This window comes from Benincasa hispida, chromosome 9 (genome assembly GCF_027475165.1).
Source record: "Benincasa hispida cultivar pf3 chromosome 9, pf3_genome.v1.1, whole genome shotgun sequence".
Taxonomy (NCBI): Eukaryota; Viridiplantae; Streptophyta; class Magnoliopsida; order Cucurbitales; family Cucurbitaceae; genus Benincasa; species Benincasa hispida.
In genome coordinates this window covers 13,303,585-13,322,680 of record NC_143486.1, presented here as the reverse complement: position 1 = coordinate 13,322,680, position 19,096 = coordinate 13,303,585, and positions in this window count along the sequence as shown.

Here is a 19,096-nt window from a genome sequence, read left to right as displayed (position 1 = left end):
GTGCCTTACCAACTTGGTCTTGTTTTCTCTTGTAGATTCATTTGCTACCGATGGGTTTTATCCCTTCAGGTTGATCTACAAGATCTTAGAAAGAATTGAAATACATAGATTCCATTTCAAGGTCCATAGCTTTAATCCATTGGTCTTTATCCACATCATTCATTGCTTGTTTAAAAGTCAATGGATCCTCTAAGCCATCATCTGGTATGATGACTTGAGTTTCAATTAAACCCATGTACCGGTCAGGCTGTTGCACAACCCTCCCACTACGACGAGGCATTCTCAACTCTTGAGAAGGATGTGAAGTACCAGTTTCATCAACAACTCTTGTTGATGGACTTGCTCTGTCAACAACTCTTGTTGATGTACATGTCGTTTCTCTGGACATTTCTTCTATTACTAGTTTACAGCGAGTTTGATGATTCTTCATGTGTTCCTCCTCCAGGAAAGTTGCATTTTTCGATAAAAATACCTTGTCTTCCTGAGGATCGTAAAAGAAACCACCTTTCGTTTCTTTTGGGTAGCCTACAAATAGGCATACTTTTGAACGACGTTCCAACTTTTTAGGATTCTGCACCAACACATGTGTTGGGCAACCCCAAATTTTGAAGTGATGTAAACTTCCTTTACGTCCTCTCTAGAGTTTGTAAGGTGTTTCAGAAACATTTTTCGAGGGAACCATGTTCAAAATATACACAGCAGTTTCAACCGCATGTCCCCAAAAAGAATTTGGTAACTGAGCATAACTCATCATGGAACGAACCATGTCTAACAAGGTTCTGTTTCTTCTTTCTGCCACAGCATTTTGCTGAGGTGTGCCAGGGGCTGTGAATTGAGACTGGATTCCATGTTCTATCAAATAGTTCTGGAATTCTAAGTCCATATACTCACCACCTCAATTTGATCGAAGTGTTTTAATCTTTTTACCTAATTAGTTTTCAACCCCAGCCTTATATTCTTTGAACTTTTCAAATGCTTCAGATTTTTGGTGCATTAGGTAAATATGTCCATACCTAGAATAGTCATCAACGAAGTTGATGAAATATTTATACCCTCCTCAAGCTCTAACATTCATAGGACCACAAAGGTCTGAATGTACTAGCTTCAAGGGTTCTTTGGCTCTAAGACCTTTTCTATAAAAAAAAAAAAAATAGTCATTTTACCCTCAAGACAGGATTCACAAGGCGGTAATGAACTATCTTCTAACTGATTTAGATGACCGTTCTTAACCAATCTCTCAATCCTGTTGAGATTTATGTGACCCAGTCTCAAGTGCCAAAGATAAGCATTTGGAGAAACTTTCCTTTTCTTATGAGTCTCAGCAGTTTTAAACATCTCTATGTTCAAAACGGCTCTAACCTCAGTCAAATTTAACAAATACAAGTTATTTTCTAATTTCATAGAACAAATTTGGTTATTTATTGAATTGATGAACACTTCATCATTTTCGAAAGAAACTTTATAATTTTGTTCCCGCGAACAAGAGATAGATATTGGATTCCTTTTCATAGAAGGAATGTAATAAACATTTTTAAGATAAATGTATTTATCTCCTATAAATAACTTCATATCTCCCACTGTTTTAGTTGAAACAATCTCCCCGGTTCCTACCTTAAAAGATTGTTTCGCCTTCTGTCAACTGTCTCTAAGAACTTGTTTCCTGTGAGAAAGTACAGATGTGACTAGCAGCATCTGAATCAATTATCCAAGTTTTATTGTTTTCCACTAAACATGTTTCGATAACAAGTAAATCATATTTATCTTGTTGTTTGAATTTCGCATTCTCATCAATATCGTTCAAAACTTTAGATGAGATGGGAGATAGAGGATATCCTCTATTAAAACTCTTTTAGAACAATTAACCACTAGTAATTTGTACGTTGATTTGTTTTTACCGTTAGCTAATTCGAAAACGAGTATTTTAGAAGAATTCAACATGCTGAAAATTTTAAACAAATTCTAATTAGCAAATTGCAACTAAATCCAAAGTCAAGCTTTAGCAAAACAAGTAATAATGTACCCATAACCATTATGTATTTACTACGATACTACAGTGAGTCAGAATACATGCTACCGAGGGGTAGTCAAATACCTGCCTTGACCGTAGCAAGGGTCGTCTAAAGCAAACCAGCAGGCACAACATAGGAATCTCACAGTCCAAACTTTTGGAAGAGACCGTAGGACACATTGACACATTCCTTCACCCACTTACTATGAACTACTTCCCCCGTTCACCTTGTTATTGACTCATACAAACACTTTTCAAATGGAAGTCACTCCCAGTGTGACACAAAGCGTCATATGAATCTAACGGTATGAACTATGTGGAGACATGAAAATTGAAATCTATGTATCATATATTTGATTTATGTTTGAGCGACTTCCCCTTATTCACCGGAATCTAGATTTATGCAAATACTTTCCGAATGGAGGTCACTCCCAGGGTGACACGAAGTACCACTTAAATCTCAATTGTGAACTTGTAAAGGTTAACGACCCTCAAACTATCTCCACAATGGTATGATATTGTCCACTTTGGGCATAAACCCTCATGGCTTTGCTTTTGGTTTCACCCCAAAAGGCCTCATACCAATGGAGATAGTCATCCTTACTTATATACCTATGATTCTCCTCTAATCTAACCAATGTGGGACTTTGGTCACATTCCCAACAATCCTCCTCCCCTCGAACAAAGGACCACCAAGTCTCCAGTCATCAATCCGTCTAACTCATATCAAGGCTAACTCCTTTTCACCGAGCATACCACCTATCTGATAGAGTTCAACCGCGGATCACACCATGACTACTTCCAATGCTCCACTTTGGTGGCATTCCCAACAATCCTCCCCTCGAAAAAAGGACCATCGAGCCTCCCCTCAAACAGTCATCCATCCATCTAACTCATATCTAGACTAACTCCTTTTTCACCCGAGCATACCGCCTATCCAATAGAGTTCAACCACGGATCCCACCATGACTACTTCCAAGGCTCCATATTTTTTCGGCACCGAGGATTCTACCGAGCATGGCTCCATCTTTGTTCGGCACCAAGGATTCTACTGAGCATGGTTAATTTAGGAGCATGGCTCTGATACCACTTGTGAGAGTTTCTGAACCTAACTTAGATGGCCAAATAGAACGCAAACAATCAGCAGAAATAAAACGAAAGCAGTAAAGAACACCAAGATATATAGTGGTTCGACTAGTTTGGTCTACATCCACTTTGAGACCCAGCTTGAATTAATTTATTAATGAGCAATAAAGGAATTTTACAAATTACAGATAATCAACGAAATCACCAATCTGTAATTTTTGTATCCACTGATACCAAGAGATCCGCACATAATGTTACCTCTAAAAATTGAGAACAACCCGCTGCAAAAATAGCCCAAAACAGTGTGCTACCTGCCTTGATCGGCGAACCACGCGCAGACCTGCGCGTATCTCTCACTGCTGCCGGAACCAGCCTCCATGGCGAAACCGAACCGCTGCCTGCGAAAGTACCGGCTGATCTCTTTCCACACAGAAAACCGGCCGGCCGCTGCTCCACGCAAGAATCGGACAGACCGAACCGCCGCCCAAGCCACAAACTGATCTGCAAACACCACGCTCACCGATCGATCGTGATCTACTTTCACCGGAGGCCTCCAATTAGTGTCCCAGGCGGCTCTCTCGATTTTGGTCTTGTGTTAGTCCCACTCTCCTTGGGCGGCTACTACCATTTTTTCAGCAAAAGGAGACCCACGAAAAAAAGGCCCTAATTTTGGAGAAGAAGAGATAATTGCAAAAATGCCACTGTTCAATAATTACGATAATGCCATTGGACCTTTAAATTTCCAAAAAAACCACTTAAAAAACTTGTTATTTTCTACAAATCTCCCTCATAACAAGAATATTTAAGTGCCAAGCTGATTCTCCAATCTTTCTATCATCCAGATTTAATATTCAGCCCATCTAATAGGTATTTGAACCTATGGGCTGGAAGAACCTTAGTTAACATATCTGACAAATTTTCAACTGTATGAACCTTAACCAGTTCAACATCTTTCTGGGCCACAACTTCTCTGATAAAATGAAATTTGACATCGATATGCTTAGACCATTCGTGATGAGATGGATTCTTCGCAAGATGAATAGCACTCTGGCTATCACAACAGACGATAGAAATGAACTCATGTGACAGCAACTCACCAACTATCCTTTTCAACCACACTGCCTCTTTCACAGCTTCACCCACCGAAATATACTCTGACTCAGTAGTAGACAAGGCAAAAACTAACTGAAGAGCAACTTTCCAATTGACCACATTACCAAACAAACAAAAAATGTGACCTGATAGAGACCTTCTTTTGTCAAGGTCTGCAGCATAATCTGCATCTGTGAAGCCTTCCAACAGTACTGATTTATCACAATCCCTGCTAAAACACAATGATACACTGGCACTACCTTTCAAATATCGAAGCACCCATTTAACAGTATTCCAATGCTCCTTCCCAGGATTTGACATAAACCTACTTATCATACTCATAGCATATCCCAAGTTAGGCCTAGTACAAATCATCAAATACATAATACTTCCAACAGCATTACAATAGAGAATATTAGCCATCTCTAACATTTCTTTTTCAGTAACAGGAGACTGAGACGAAGAAAGCCTGAAATGAGATGCTAAGGGTGTCGAAACTGCCTTACAACCAGACATATTGTACTTCTCAAGCAGTTTATGCACATAACTCTCCTGCGAAATGGTTAACAAACCTTTCTCCCTATCTCTTTTCACATCCATGCCTAGGATCCTTTTCAATTCACCTAAATCTTTCATCTCAAATTCACTACTCAATCATTTCTTGAGATCACAGATTTCAGAATAATCCTTAGACACCAAAATCATATCATCTACATGCAGAAGTAGATAAGTATATGTACCTTTCTGAGATAGTTTCCAGTACAGGCAGGCATCATAAGACCTCCTGTGAAACCCCTGCTTCAGAATAAAGGTGTCAAACCTGATATACCACTGTCTCAGTGATTGCTTCAGTCCATAAATGGACCTGTGAAGACAACAAACCATGTCTTCCTTTCCTTTCACCTCATAGCCCTTAGGTTGAGCCATGTAGATCACTTCCTCCAATTCACCATGAAGGAAAGTTGTGGTAACGTCCATCTATTCAACAAACATATTAAAGTGAACAGCAATAGATAAAATTAATCGAATGGACGAATGCCTCACCACCGGAGAGAAAATCTCATGAAAGTCAACTCTCTCCTTTTGAGTGTAGCCCTTGGCTACCAGTCTAGCCTTATACCTAGGCTTGCTATCACCTCCTGTACTTAGCTTGATTTTATAAATCCACTTTGACTGAATGAGTTTCTGATTAGGAGGCTTTGGAACCAATGACCATGTCTGATTCTTCTGCAACGAGAGAACAACTCTGCTTCCATAGCATCCTTCCACTATTCCTTCGAATCAGATACAATAGCCTCCTCAAAAGTAAGAGGCTCTGCTTCAATATTGTCAGCTGCATAAGTAAGAGCATAAGCAACTAAATCAGCATAACCAGGAGAATCATGGGTATATAAGTGAGAATGACTATCTCCATTAGTATGAGGCCTTTTGGGGTGAAACCAAAAGCAAAGCCATGAGGGTTTATGCCCAAAGTGGACAATATCATACCATTGTAGAGATAGTTTGAGGGTCGTTGACCTTTACAAAACTCTTAGGGACGTGAGAACTAAAAATAATATATCGTATATGTTATTAATCTCCCACTAAGTGTTCTATTATTAATTTGGTAGAATTATACCTAGGTTTAGTTTCAGTTAATTAAACAATCCTAAGTCTATGTGATTTTTCCAAGTATAACACTTATAAATAGATTTAAACCTACGATGTCTAGGTGATAAATCATTCTATTACCTTGCACTGCTTATGTATGCTTATAAAACCGGTTAAAAACACTCAATTATTCGGCCATAATCCCTAGGTAGAAGGTGTTCCATAGACCATCAACTTAAGTACCTCTAGCCTTAGACAGAATTATATATCGGTTGAGTTTGTAACCACATTTTACAAGATGTCGACCTATTTTAACTTATTAAAACGAGTGATTAACCTACGTAAGCATGCAGCTTATCTTTGTTATGGATTTTAATGTCTAACTCAATTTTATAACAACTTATAAAAATTAGACATGCTATTACATCCATATCATACATCAAAGGCATTCCAATTTAATATAACAATAATATTAAATACCTGAAACCCTAAACATGCATTCTATATATTATAACAATTTATAACATATATATAATGCATGTAACATACTTCCTATGGTGGGATTTTAAATCTAAATGGCATACAATATGCATAAATATGTTTAATTTTAAATACAACATACATCACATGCATAATTATTTAAATAACCCTCATATGGTTCAACTTTGGCATCCTAAGCAAGCATAATAACTAGATTATTACAAAACCAGTCCAAAAACTGCTTCAAATTGGTGTAAAACTGCTCGAACCGACCCAAACCGAACCCAAAACCCTCGAACCGGACCTCAAAGGCATCAAAATGGGTGGAATTGGTCCAAAAATGGTCAAACCGGACCGAATTGGGGTTGAATCGGACCAAAACTAAAGAAAATCGATTGAACCGGCCCTTCTCGATCATCCTCGCTCGGTCAAACTGGTTCAGACTCAAATCTTTGCTCGGTCAACGGTTGAAACTCGTTATTTGGCCAAAATCTCGCTTGCTCAATCAAAAACTCGCTTGTTCTCACCGGCTGGGATGAAAAGCGTCGTGACGCTTCATCCCAACGTTGTGACGCTACGGGAAGAACTCCACGATCTAGGCAGCCACGAAGAACAGCGTTGCAACGCTCAAGGGCAGCATTGCAACATTGCTTGGATAGAAGCCATTCTGCATAAATTTTGTCCTCGACCTTGCTTGCTTCAATCTCTAACATACAACCTAATTCAGACTTTAATGACTCCAAATAAATTACAGACTCTAGAGCACACATTAAAGCTCATCAAATAAGAGCCAATTACAAATTTAACTTGGAAATCAAAGAGAAATCTAATGCCACGACTGGAAAAACATCCAAATCGGTCCAAAACCTGCAACATTAGAAATTCAACCACCAAAACTCAAATTAACACTAATTGAGTGTTTAAATAATGCTTTGATACCAATTGATGGAATACACAAGCATGCAACAGGGGGAAGAAAAAAAAAACAGAATCAATAAGTACTCTAATTACATTTAATTTGAGTTCTAAAGCATGCTATTTCATAAAATCAAAACAAGAGGGTTTCAAATTTCATACATTTGATAAATTTTCCCGATTCCAAGCTGCTCTTCACTCCAAATCAACCATGGACCACCAAGAGATCTTCTCTACTATTCTCAGCCTTGAATTTGAATGGTGGAACTCAGATTTGAGTAAATTTGTGAAGTAATTTTTCTGGGTTTGAGAGGAAGAAGAATAAGAGTTCAAAAACTCATTTCTCAGCCCAAAGCATTACCTCTTCCACTTGAATTCTAAGTGTTTTATCACTCTTCAGCATGCAAGCACTTTATCAACCATGAATACAAGCAGCTTGATCAGATTCAAGTAGAAATTGATGTGTGATCTTGCATGGAGAACACCTCATGCATGGAGGTGAAAGTGGGAAAACCCCACTTTCTTCAATTTTTCCAAATTTTCTTAAATTTTCAATTTCTTTTAATTTCATTTTTCAATTAGTTCTTTAATTAACTAAAATTTGATTTGATTAATTCATAACTAATCAAATTTGAAAAAACAAAATCCAAATTCTTAAATTGGATTAAAATTGAAAATTAATTAAACATATTTAACTAATTAATTAATTTAATATCAAATATTAAATTGAACACACATCTAATTTTAAACATGAATCCTATTCATGTAATTAATATTTAAATCAACATTTAAATATTATAAACTCTCCAATTTCATTTAATTTCAATAAATTAAACGTTACTTATATCAAATATAATCATACAACCCCTAATTTGAATTTGAACTTATTCAAACTCAAACCCTAATTTCAATTTGAACATTTTCAAATTGAAATTCAATTTGAACGATTCAAATTGATATCATTCCAAATTCACTTAATTTATTAATTCAAGGTGTTCATGTTTTACGAGCTAGTAGAGGGACCTTATGAACCTATAGATCATGAGCTCCAACAATTAAGATTAATTGGCTAAAACTCTTTAGATCGAATTAATCAGTATTCGTTAACTATCGAGTCACACCACTATAGTTCGATAGTTGTACTCTCCTCACTGTAGATATATTTGTATCCACATGATATAACCATAACCAGTAAGTCGACCCTTCATAGGTTGTTCGTAATAACGGCTGGGTCAATATGTTGTTTTACCCCCGATATTATGTCTTGTTCCTTAAGTTCCAACTGATCCTCTGATGAACAAATGGTTTATGATCTAATCACCAAACAGAATCCCTCTCGAGCCAATGAGAGGGTAGGGCCCTTGTTCAAGACCTAGATACAGTGCTTAAGAGAACAACCTTTTTCCTATCCCTAATTGGGTAGGCGTGATTCCATCTTGCACCCTATGTCCCCAATTATCTATCTGGTCTTACCCTTGAAATGGGAGGCTTATTGAGTTGGCACTATTAAGCCAACCCTCACTCATGAAAATCTAAGGATAATCCCAAATAAACAGGAGTTCATACTTAGCTCAGGATTAAAATTGAGTTACCTAGGTCATTTAAGCGAAATAGTCAGTCTTAACAGTAAACAGCATTATAAAGTAAGAGTGACTTATTTCTTGGTCCCATCTTTATGCAAACTCGTTTCATAGGACGCCCCCACTCCTCATGTCAATACATGTACGAATCTGGATCACTTCATTTGTAGTATCTTTACAACAACTTGTAACAACTACAAAGTACGTCGCATCCAATAGTGTTACTAGAATGAGGTATCCAACCTTAATCATATACTGTAGACCGTTTTGGCTATTTACTCGAACTTGATCCATCTTTGTGTCTCTACATAAAGTTCAAGTATTCATATAATAGCCATGGATCTTAGTTTATTGGATTTAGACTTTGTGAATGCAATTTAAAGATTCAATAACAACTTTATTGAAGAAATGTTTGAATAACATTTTTATTGATAATAGAATGTGTTTAAGTTTACAAGCTGCAAGTTTTATGACACACAACCCAACACCCAACTATCTACCCGGTCTTACCCCTAAAATGGGGGGTTTATTGAGCCGATGCTGATAAGTCAACCCTTACCTATGCAAATCTAAGGATAATCTCGAATAAACAGGAGTTCATAGTTAGCTCAAGGTTAAGGTCAAGTAACCTAGGTCATCACTTTGAAATAGTCAGTCTTAAACAATAAACAATGTTATAAAGTAAGAGTGACTTATTTTTTAGTCTGGTCTTATACAAACTCTTTTCATAAGACACCCCCACTTGCATGTCTCCATATGAACGATTCAGGATCACGTCGTTTGTACTAAATAAAAAGCAGGTCGAATCCGATAGTGTCTCCATGATAAGGTACCCAGCCTTATCCGTATACTATATATCGTTTAGACTATTTACTCGAACTTGATCCACTTTTATGTCGCTATATAAAGTCCAAGTATTTATGTTATAGCCATGGATCTTAATTTATTGAATTTAAGGTTTTCCAAAACGAAAAGAGCAATTCATATATTCAATAACAACTTTATTGAATAAACCCCAATAACAACTTTATTGTAAACAGAATAAGTTTAAAAATTACAAACTACGATTTTTATGACATACAACTCAATAGACACATAGTTGTTCCCAGTCATAGTTTAGTGACCCGATCAGTGGTCTTCCATTAATTGAGAGTTCGTATTGGATGGCTACATCCTGTAGTGTAATTGTACACTCTTCATGCAATATGTGGAAAGTATATGTCTCTTGTCGCCATCATTCCACTGATGCTATTATAAGATGTCAGTCTAATTGTATGAGTTTCATACATGAGACTCCATAGAATTCTATGACTCGTAGATAATTCAAGATACGAGGGACTGGGTCTTTCTGCCTTCAAATAATATTATTTTCTCATCGAAAATGCGTAGCATCAATACGCTCGTCTTCCTAAACAACTTTGGATCAATAGTTGCACTGTAAGTATAGAATTGAGTCGTCGTATGGCCCTGTGCTAACATCATTGTCCATCTAATCCTAAAAAAAGAAGATTAAATTTAACTTAAATATTTAATGTATCAATGCGATTATAATCAATAAGGGCAATTAATATCTAAAACTACAATTAGCGTGATCAATTAGTTGAGGAATACACCCTTTATTGTGAATAGTTAACAATGAATACACCCTTCATTGTGAACAGCTAAAAAAAGTTACAAGAAAAAACCAAGAAATAATAACAATACAATGACTAAGTCACATTGGGGGCTCGATTGGGAAAATTTCGTCTATTATGTCCTTCTTGTCTGCAGAATGTGTAATGTATCTTGTAACGTTCCCTCAAATCCATCTTGTTCTGCATGCGAATAGTACACGTTCTGCCAACGTTTCTAACTCGTGATTGTCTGCATAAATAGTTTAGAAGAGGATTAGGCCAACATTTTTTATCGGGGATGGGCTTGAAGTGAGATGAATAACACACCAGATAAATGGAAATTTTGTAATAATCTTCAATATAGTACAAGTCTAACCCAATGGTCATACATGCAGCCATGGCATGGGAACATGGGACTTCATAACTTTGCCACTTATTGCATGTGCACGTTCTTTCACTTAACTTTATTCAATGTATAGTTTCACCCTTCAATGTTATTGGGTTGATTGAAGTGGTGCCATCATAGTGTTGGGAATGTCCTAAAACTCGCAGTTTGTATACATTAAACATATTCTATTCACAATAAAGTCATTATTGAAATTTCTATCAACAAAGGTGTTATTGAATTGAATTCTTTTATAAATCCAATAAACTAGCCCATGCCTATAATATGAATACTTAAACTTTATGTTGAGACATAAAAGAGGATCAAGTTTTAGTATATAGCCAAAAAGGTCTATAAGTATATGGATAGGGTTGGATATCTTATCCTGGGAACACTATGGATGCGGCCCTCTTTGTATATTGATACAAACGATGTGTTTCAAAATTCGTTCATATGGAGATATGCGAGTGGAGGCATCCTATGCAAAAAAATGTTTGCATAGGACTGGACCACAAAATAGTCATTTTTTCTTTATAACGACTGTTTACTGTTAAAACTGACTTTTTCAGATCGATGACCTAAGGTAACTCGATCTTAATCCTGAACTAACTATGAACTCCTGTTTATTCGGGATTATCATTTAATCTGTATAGGTGAGAGTGGTTCAATATCACCGCTCAAAAAGTCTCCCATTTTAGGAGTAAGACCAGATAAATAGTTGGGGACATAGTCCTGCAAGAGGGAATTCACTTCTACTCTTCTTTAGGCTTAGCAGACTATAAACCAATTGTTCATTAGAGGATCAGTAGAGACTCAAGGAGCAAGATGTATTACAAGGGTAAAATGGTAATTTTGACCTAGCTGTGAATACAAACAACCTATGAAGGATCGAATTACTGATTATGGTTAAATCAAGTGGACATAAATATATCTACACTGAGGAGAGTGCAACTATTAAACTATAGTGGTGTGTCTCGATAGTTAACGAATATTGATTAATTCAGTTTAAAAAGTTTAGCCAATTAATCTCAAATCGTTGGAGCTCATGATCTATAGGTCCATTAGGATCCTCTACTAGCTTGTAAAATGATTAAACCTTAGAATATCGTATTGAAAGAATTTGAAATGTTCAAACTCGATTTCGGGTTTGAAGAATTATACTTGATATAATTAATGTTTCATTAACAAATTAAACATTATGCTTTTTAGAGAGTTGATAATATTTAAATATGATTTAAATATTTGATGAGGTGTTTTAAATAATTTAATATTTGATATTAAATTGGTTTAATTAATTTTCCAAATTAATTTATTAAAATCTTAAATTTATGAAATTAAAAATTATGAAATTAAATAAATTAAATTTTTGTTTTTAAATTTGAAAATGATAAAATTTATTTTTGAAATTCAGTTTTAATTTTGAAATTAAATTTATTTTTTAGTCAAAAATGAGAATTAAATTGAAAGTGGGTTTATCCCACAAATTCCATTACAAATCACACCTTATGCCACTTTCTTGTGTGGTTTTTGAAGTGGAAACCTCAAATCTGATCTTATGTGCATGATATTGTGATATATAAAGAATGGATCGGATTAGATTGGGGGCACGCAAGTGGAAAAAAAATTGGAAGGAAATATGTTTTCTCTCTTGATCAATTCTCTAAATCTATATTGAATTCATCTCAATTTGAGTTCCACCACTCAATCTAAGGCCTGAGGATAGTAGAGAAGACTTTGGTGGTGGTCTGCTATTGAAATTGAAGAAGAAATCATAGAAGAATCAAGCAATTTGGTGGATTCTACAAAGGTTATATTATATAAACTCTATTTCTTGTTTTTCTTGAACATGAATGTTTTTCCCTTAAAATTGATGCAGTTAGAGTGCTTAGATCCTTAATAGCTTCCGTTTGTTGAATGTTAACTCCATCAATTGGTATCAGAGCATGTTTTAAGCACTCAATTTGCGTTAATTTTAGTATGGTGGGTGTTTTCATGAGTTGCATGAAATGGTTGCTGAAATGGATGTTTTTGGTTTTGGCATCTAATTTTTTCTTCAATTTGCTAGTAATTTTTGTAATTGGTTTTTTATTTATGGGCCTTAATGTATGATTAAGAGTCTATAAATTTATTAGAGTCATTAAAGTTGCAATTAGTTTGTAATTGAAGGAAATTTGAAGCAAGCTTAGCAGCAGAATTCCAAAATTGAAGCTTCTGTGAGACAGTGTTGCAACGATACCTTTACAGCGCTGCAACGCTTTTCTTCAGCCAATCTAGAAATAAAGAACAAAACCCATAGTGTTGCAATGCTGGGATGAAATGTTGCGACGCTGCTCATCCCAGCCTAGTTCCCCCGCACGCCAAACATTCAGCGATTCAACTGAACCGGTTTGACCAGTTCAGGTCTTGGAGATCTGGTTCAGCCCATTTTGAAGCCCTGGAGGTTCGGTTCAGGCGGTTCTGGTCGGATTCGATCGATTCAAGTGGTCCAGAGGCTTTTGGATTTTGATTTCAATTATTATGTAATAATTAGCTTGTTCGCTTGCTTAAAATGCCAAAACCAGTCCATTTTAGTGTGTATTTAATTATTTATACATTATGAATGTATGTTTAATTAAATTAAATCTTGTATGTGCATAAAATATGTCATATAGATTTAAAATCTCACCATAGGAAGCATGTATCATGCATTGAAATTATGTTATAATATATAGTATGCATGATTTAGTTTTTCATGGTTTTAATATAATTGTTATATTAAAATATGAAATTCTTGATGAATGTTATAGCATGTCTATAGTTTTATAATGTGTTATAAAATGAGGTAGACATTTAAAATCTATAACAAAGATAAACAGCATGCTCACTTAAGGTAAACAAATAACAACTTACTTTTCTCCAGTACAATAGCGTATGCAACTGGATAAACGTGTCCATTTGCATCAAATGAGGTAGTTATAACAATATTCATTCATACTTTTCATACAAATGAGTTCCACCAATTTGAAGTAGCAGTCTGCAATGCTTGAAACCCTCAATAACAGGTCCAAATGACCAAAACACGCTATTGAACGTGACAATCCTATCATCACAATCCACCTCATTTAGCATCTAATGGATAATTGTATTGGGGTTTGTGATTTGTAAGATATTCATCCATCTAGGCAGTAAATTAAAGATTCAATCTAATCTCTAAATATCTTGACATTTACTTTCCTTCTTCCATCTCACACTTTCTAATAACTAACGGAATAGTCATATTTTTTCAAGATAATCTCTTGTAATGTTTTAACATCAACAAACGAATTTTTTTAACTACACTGCTTGTTAGAGTAAAAAAACATGCAGCGGAAGTAAAACAGATCATTAAGCATTCTAATTCATTAATTTTGTCTTTAAATTAAGCATGCTCATAAACTAATAAGAGGGTTTCATGACATATCTTTAAAGAAACACTTGAAACTCGAATTCCAACTGCAATTCCTCCTCAATTCAGTTTGTGAACCACCTCAAGGCCTTCCCTACTATCCTCTTAGTGACCTGGAGTGAGTTGTGAGACTCAAAATAAGTTTGAATTGAGGGAACAAGGAGGAGAGGTTCTGGTTTTTCCAACTGAAACTCTATCTTCAACCTTTGAAGTTTTTCAGCTTATTCCACCCAAATGCATGCATAAATTCCACTGAGATTCTTGAATATATATAGCAAGATCAATATGCAAGAACAATTGTTGCATGGATTGTACCTCCTACTTGAATTAATGACTGGAAAATTATGGTGGAATGTGTGTGAGTTACTTGAATGGAAAATGAAAAAATCCCACTTTTGGGATTTTTCATTTTTCATTTATTTTTCAATTTTGATTTTCTAATTTATTTCTAAATTAATTTATATTTTCAAAAATGAAATCTTTATTAGTTTTACAAAATTAATTCAATAATTAATTTTCTAATAAAATTAATAATAATTAATTAATTAAAATATTTAATTAATTTAATACTAATTCTACCATCATGAATCCCTATTCATGAATTTAATATTTAAATCATATTTAAATATTAATTAATTTTTCAATTTCGTTTAATTCTAAAATTAAATGCGTAATTATATCACACATAATTAATAATTCCCTTAATTCTAATTTGAACGTTTCAAATTAACTTATCACGCTACTCCAAGGCTAATATATTTGTGAGCTAGTAGGGGACCTCGTGGACCTACAGATCATGGGCTCCAACGATCCGAGATTAATTGGATAAACTCTTTACACCAAATTAACCCTCATTCGTTAACTACTGGGTCACTCCACTAAACCCCAGAGTTGCCCTCTCTCAATATAAATATACTATATCCACTTGATATAACCATGATTAGCAAGTAAATGAAGGATCTCTTACCGAAGAGTTCCATGAGCGCGTTCGAATCGCTCCGATCTCACCGTGACCGAAATACATATTATACATTCAAACGCACAGTTATGCAAACAAATCTTAATTAACGGCATGCTATGAACAACAAAATAACAAGGGAATGAGTTGCCATACCAGTTAAAGACAATCTTTAATCTTCGGAACTCAACGTAGCGGAAACCTCCACACGATCTACCAACACCCAGACACAGCATCAACAACAGCAGCACGAACAACCGTACAAATACGAACGCCACAGGGACGACACCACCAGAAAAAAGCTCCGGGTATTCTCAGAGTGAGAACCCAAAGCGTGTTCTTTGGTGAATTTGGTAGAGGAATGAGGAAGCACGAATCATGTAGGCGATAAGCAAATGGGAGGGAAAATGCGCTATCGTATAGCAAAATGCTTATCATTTAGGAGAAGCTACATGATTATGTAGGTTTTACTGAACGATCATTTAGGAAATGGTATACGATCGTTTAGCAAAATCGGCACACTATACGATCGTTTAGAGAAGTTATCGTGTAGGAACTAGTGTGCGATCGTTTCGGCCCGAGGTAGACGATCATGTAGGTAGAGAGTTACTAGCATAGGCTCTTGAAATGCTTAAGTGATCATTTAGGCGCGAGGTGGACGATCGTTTAAATGCAGAGCAACTATCGTATAGGCTCTCGATTTTCTTAAGCGATCATTTTCTTTTCACCAACGTGCTCTTCTCTTTTTCTTTTTAGACGGGCGATTGAACAACGAATGATTCAAAAAATGAAACAAGTTTCATTTTATTTCATCGGTTACAATAACCGACGGTGCCCCACTAACCCACGTCCGAACGTGAAAATTGGCTTAATTATCATATAATTAACCAATTAATTAATAATAAATATAATCATATTATATTTTTATCCTATAGTTTGATATCACATATCTACTATAGTATTTTCTTCTCTACTTGATATAAATCATATTTATATCTAATTTCCTCCAAAATAATGTATCTCATATATTTAGCCAATTATATCATATATAATCGAACTTCCTCTTGTCAATTTGAACATTTCAAATTAACCCAAACACTGATTCTTGACTTTATCCAAGCTACCCAGGGGACCTAATGAACCTGTGGCTCGAAGCTTCAACGGTCCATGAATAGCTGACTAAACTCTTTAGTCACGAGATCCACCATCCGTTAACTGTTAGGCATTCCACTAAAGACCAACAGCTGAACTCTTCTTACCACAAATATATTTCTGTGTCCATCGGATATAACCAATCATGAGTACGTTGGCCCTTCACAAATGCTCATAAGTACAGCTGGGCCAAATTACCGTTTTGCTCCTGTAGTTACATCTCACTTCTTAAGTACCACTGATTCCTCTAATGAACAATATAACATAGCCCAACTATGTGTGGACACCTCTCGGGCCAAGAGAAGGTGTGTGGCGCTACATCGTTCAAGCCCCGGAATCAGTCCTTAAGGGAGCTATCTACCTACTTACCCCTGCCTCGGGGAAGGAGTGAATTCCATCTTGTGTAGCTGAGTTCCCAACTCCCAAATCAGATAAATCCTCAAAATGGTAGATTTGAATCGGCGACCTGGCCACTCACACCCATACAAATCAAAGGACTGCCCTCAGTGGCAAGAGTTCCCAACTCACTCAGGATTGAGGTCATGTTACCTATGGTCATCCAAGTGAAATGAAGTCTCTATCATGAACGGTGTTAAATAACGAGACATTAACACTTCATGGTTAGGTCTTATACAAACTCTTTGTATAGGACGCCCCTGCTCACATGTCCCCAACACGAATGATCAAGATCAGACCATCTGTGACAAGTCACAATACTTATGACCATTTCACAAAGCGGACCGCATCCATAACATTACCAGGATAAGGTTTCCCTCCTATATCTATATACTACAGACCATTTTGGTTTTCACTCAAGACATGATCCACTTGTATGTCACCACATATATGCTTGAGTCACATACAGATAACCAAGGATTTTATGTTTATTGGTTTGTGATAAAGCAAATAAAACAAACAACTGAGCAAAACTACAAGATGTGAAGTAAATATCATATATTATACAACACAAGCGTTCGTACAAACTACAGGACACGAGACTTTAGGGCATCAACCTCAACAGTTAACCCTTCACAGGTTGTTCCTAATAACTATTGGGTCAAATGGTGGTTTTACCCTCAAGATTACCTATTGTTCCTTAAGTCCCATTGATCCTCTAATGAACAATTAGTTTGTGATCCGGTCATCAAACCGAGTCTTTCTCGAGCCAATAAAAGGGTGGGGCCTCTTGTTCAAGACCTGAAGTCAGTACTTAAGGGAACAACCTCTCTACTATCCCTAAAAACGGGTAGGAGTGAATTCCATCTTACACCCTATGTCCCCAGCTATCTATCTGGTCTTACCCCTAAAATAGAGGTTTATTGAGCCAGCGTTGTTGAGCCAAACCTCACCTATTCAAATCTAAGGATAATCCCAAATAAACAGGAGTTCATAGTTAGCTTAGGATTAAGGTAAAGTTACTTAGGTCATCGCTTTGAAATAGTCAGTCTTAAACAGTAAACAGCGTTATAAAGTAAGAGTGACCCATTTCGTGGTCTGATCTTGTGCAGACTCATTGCACAGGACGCCCCCACTCCTCATGTCATGACATGTACAAATTAGGATCACTTCGTTTGTAGCACTTTACAACTCTTTGTAATAACTACAGAGTGGGTTGCATCCGATAGTGTTACCAGAATAAGACACCCAATCTTATTCATATACTATAGATCATTTTGACTATTTACTCGAACTTGATCTACTTTTATGTCTCCACATAAAGTTCAAGTACTCATGTAATAGTCATGGTTTTTTTAGTTTATTGGATTTATTTATAAAACGAAATAAGGAATTTATATATTCAATAACAACTTATTGAATTTTCAAAATAAATTTAATTGTTTATAAACCATGAGTTTTAGGACATAAAATCCACAACTGTTTACCTCAAACGAAATTAGATTTGAGTTCAATTGATTGTGATCCTGACTCAATCTTGCATACATATAGGAATAAGAGCCACTATACTAGGTAATTTCAAATTTACCACGTCTTTTACGACAGATGGCACGAAGTCTCCACTTGCAATCGTTGCCATATCTTTTACACCTAACAGCCCACATTGTTTTCTTCAAATCAATGACTTCAAAATTTTGATGCTGAAAGATTGAATAGCTCCTTACTACATTTTTTAAATCCACTTTTGAATCGAATATCATCCCCTTAAGCAATGAATCAGACCCCCATATTATTATCTCCCTCTGTTGTCAAATGGGGTACAATATTCATGTCATTCATGTTTATTTCAGTAAAGGTTTCAGGGACTTCATAAACACCATAAAACCACAAGGTTGTTGATCTAAATCACTATCATCATCGTCTATTTCAACTTCTTCATCGTTTGTGGAAATAGTTGGATCCCAATGTTCCTCCTCCACATTATGACTTTCCAACTCAATAGTATTTTCAATTTCTCTCGTTGAGGTTTGACTTGGGACGTTAGGTTAGGATATATAAGTTCAACTGTATTTCGAGGGTATGGAGTGCTGCTCATCATGAACCGTAAATCGACTTCACTTCGTAATGAGATAAGAATGTAGAAAGTAGATCCCGCTACATGACTACCATATCTAAATATTACCTCTACCCCATCATCTCTATCTATGAATACTGCATCACCTAATCTAATCCATCGATGAATGTAGAAAAATGAACTTGACTTATTTTGGGGTAATTACCATTTGCAATATCAATTTGTCCAATCTTAGTTAGGATATTATTTTTGGTTTTTATATGGACCTTTTACAACTTATTCTATCTACATCGAAATGTCCAAATTTAATATTCCATCTACATTAGAATGTCCAAATTTAATA